Source organism: Carassius carassius, chromosome 19 (assembly GCF_963082965.1).
Source record: "Carassius carassius chromosome 19, fCarCar2.1, whole genome shotgun sequence".
NCBI classification, from domain to species: domain Eukaryota; kingdom Metazoa; phylum Chordata; class Actinopteri; order Cypriniformes; family Cyprinidae; genus Carassius; species Carassius carassius.
The window spans coordinates 1,897,584-1,901,673 of NC_081773.1; positions in this window are offsets into that span (position 1 = coordinate 1,897,584).

Here is a 4,090-nt window from a genome sequence, read left to right on the forward strand (position 1 = left end):
CCAGGTCTTCCGGAAGCAGAAAAGGAAAAAAGCACCAGGTCCAGATTGTGTTACACCAGCCTGTCTGAAATCCTGTGCTGACCAGCTGGCCCCCATCTTCACAAAGATCTTCAACAGATCGCTGGAGCTGTGCGAAGTCCCTTCATGCTTCAAACGCTCCACCATCATCCCCATCCCAAAGAAACCCAAAATTACAGGACTAAATGACTACAGGACTGTGGCTTTAACATCCGTAGTCATGAAGTCGTTTGAAAAACTGGTGCTGGCCCACCTGAAGGACATCACTGGACCCTTGCTGGATCCTCTTCAGTTTGCCTACAGAGCAAACAGGTCTGTGGACGATGCAGTAAACATTGGACTGCATTATGTTCTGCAACACCTAGACAGACCGGGGACCTATGTGAGGATCCTGTTTGTGGACTTCAGCTCGGCTTTTAACACGATCATCCCAAAGCTCCTCTTGCCCAAACTAACTCAGCTCTCCGTGCCCACCTCCGTCTGTCAGTGGATCAACAGCTTCCTGACAGACAGGCAGCAGCTAGTGAGGCTGGGAAAATACACATCCAGCACCCGTACAATCAGCACCGGAGCTCCCCAGGGCTGTGTTCTCTCCCCACTGCTCTTCTCCCTGTACACTAACGATTGCACATCTAAGGACCCCTCTGTCAAGCTCCTGAAGTTTGCAGATGACACCAAACTCATCGGCCTCATTCAGGACGGTGACGAGTCTGCTTACAGACAGGAGGTTAAAGAGCTGGCTGTCTGGTGCACTCTCAACAACCTGGAGCTTAACACGCTCAAAACAGTGGAGATGACTGTGGACTTCAGGAGAAACCCCCCTGCACTCCCCCCACTCACCATCATGAACAGCACTGTGACTGCAGTGGAGTCATTCAGGTTCCTGGGCACCACTATCTCTCAGGACCTGAAGTGGGACATTCACATTGACTCCATTGTGAAAAAGGCCCAGCAGAGGTTGTACTTCCTTCGCCAGCTGAGGATGTTTAACCTGCCACATGATCTGCTGAAACAGTTCTACTCCACCATCATCGAATCCATCCTCTGCACTTCAGTAACTGTCTGGTTCAGCTCAGCTTCTAAATCTGACCTCAGAAGACTACAGAGGGTAGTCCGGACTGCTGAGCGAATCATCGGTACAACTCTCCCATCTATTCAAGAACTGTACTTAGCCAGAGTGAGCAAAAGGGCTGTTAAAATCACTCTGGACCCCTTACATCCAGCACACTCCCTCTTTGAACTATTGCCATCTGGTCGACTCTACAGAGCACTGAGCACCAGAACGACCAGACACAGGAACAGTTTCTTCCCTCAGGCAATCCATCTTATGAACAGCTGATACACACTGAACACACTGAACACACTACACTTTATATTTATATACACATACACTTAATTTATCTAACACACATACTTAGTATACACTTACATTTTGCACATAATATACATGTACATACATAACTGCATTTTTGTAATATACCTGCCTACAATTGTCAATTTGTATATTGTTATTCCTTATCTACTTATTTGTATTTTTTGTATTTTTATATTCTTTTATTATGTGTTTTATGTTCTGTCGCTGTCATTCTGTTGTACTGCGGAGCTTCTGTCATGAAAACAAATTCCTCGTATGTGTAAACATACCTGGCAATAAAGCTCATTCTGATTCTGATTCTATATTTTATATTTGTATTATTATTATCAATGAACTGGTTACTATTCCGTAGGGACAGTGAAATTCAAGAGAACATGATTTTATTTCAAATATTTAGTCTTCACTTTATGAATGATACATTCGATAGATTTAAGCTGTCCTTGCTTAAATAATTTCTTTTACAAACATGCCCAAACCTTGGAAGGGTAGTCTGTATTGAAGGAGGTGTCCAAATCACATGGTCCTGGATATCACAGAGACTCTGGGCGGACTCTTTTGACTTGGACTTCTTCACAAAATGTTACAGTATTAGTTCATGGGTACAGTTTTTAAAGCAGAATTAGTTTTACTCCGAATCAAGCATATATTGATGGAATAGAAATGCCATGGATGTAATTCAATCTAATCAATATGTGCTGCTGTTGGCATTTGATGAAGGTCTCTGCGTAGCAAAAAGCATCAAGCACCAGGAGACAGAGCCAAACTCCCACACGACTGATCAGCCGTCATTAATATGAATGGAGAAGAGGATATGTTGCCCTCCCAATCTTTATCCATTCTCAGAGGGTTTCACTAATGTAAATCTGGGATGTGTGTGGGCTCTGTTTGTCATTTACCTGGATGAGCTCAAACGCTTCAGATGAGAAGTCACACCAGCACAAAAACACACACACACCTGCTTAACTGTTTCTATTACAACCTTCAGATGTTCATCTCTTTATCTCAGAATTGTATATTTATGGGATAATATACAATCAGCCACTGCTTGGTGTCCTGATCATTCTGTTACGGTCCGTTTTTTGAATGATAATGAACTGAACATTACTGACTGTACAAAATCCTGCATATTACACAAATATTTACCAAATACACTTCCAGTCAAAAGGTTTTGAATGGTACGATTTTTAAAGAAGTCTCTTCTGCTCACCAAGCCTGTGTTTATTTGATCCAAAGTACAGCCAAAGCTGTAACATTTTGAAATAGTTGTACTACTTAAAATAACTGTTTTCTATTTGAATATATTTTAAAATGTAATTTATTCCTGTGATTTCAAAGCTGGATTTTTAGCATGATTACTTCAGTCACATGATCCTTGCTTCATCAAACATCTGCCCTCTGCTGGCCAAAAACACTCATCTGAATCAGCCTGAAAGACCATGGTTGCTCTGAAAAAGTTTAGCATTGAGTATTTACAGAATTATTTTCTTGTTTGATGTATGATCTTCAACAGAGAGCAGAAAGATCACACACAGTGGCCAAAAAGTGGCCCAAAATAACATCAAAAGAAAAAGAAGAATAGAGCAGAGCCTGCAAGGGCACAGGAGATAGATAGAGAGAGAGAGAGAGAGAGACAGATAGACAGACAGATAGATAGGAATTGTAAAGAATAATATATTGTGTGAATATATTACAATATATTGAATAATACGTAAGGAATTGCTGCTTTCCATACATTGAAAAATGTGTGCCGATATATATTTACTTTATACATCACATGTCATTTTATATTCAGTAATACACTTTATAGGCTAATATATAGATGTGCATGTGATAAGTTATGGTACTGCATTTGTAAAAATACATTGAAAATATATTCATACAGTATATACACACCTATATTTCATGTTTCTTATATTTCATGATTCATATTTTAGAATATAGCTATCTTACAATAATATTTTAAAAGTGCATTTAATAGTTTGCTGCTGAAGTTTTTGTGAAGCATCATCTGAATGGCACGCACTCACATGAGATGTAAAGACTGTACTCACAGTTTTATATAAAACATGTTTTAATCGTGCGAGGCACCCTCCTCGACGTATATTTCTGCATGTTGAAATGACGTGACCTGCAGTGTTTCAAAGACAAGCAATCATTGGCTCATTAGCTGCCGCATGTGTATGAAAGCTAGTAGCATATGGTGACAAAAAGAGTGAAAATTACACTTTGAAAAACACTTATTATCATGCTTTTCCAGCAGAGAAAACGGGAGAATCAACACCTGTATGGTTAAAGAAGCAGAAAAAAAACAGATGTAAATAGGGGTACAAGGAAAGGATTTGGTGACAGATGAAATCCTGATACCCAGTTAGCTTTTTTTTGTTACACAGGTAAAGGCATAGTCAGGGGTCTCCAACTTTTCTCATGGATAGCCTGCAGATTTCAGCCCAAACCACAATTGAACACACCTCAACCATTAATAATTAAAGTGTCCAAGGCTGATAATTACAGGCAGGTGTGTTGGAACTGAAGTCTGCAGGAAAATAGCTTTCCAGGAGCAGGGCAGAACTACTGGAGAACTGCTGAAAGCCCCTCTAATGCCAACGGGTGGCAACAAAGAGCATTCTAGAGATGTGGCATGTTCAAATACAACAAATTATGCAGATGTGTTGTCAAAGCGATTTGGGTCAAACAAGA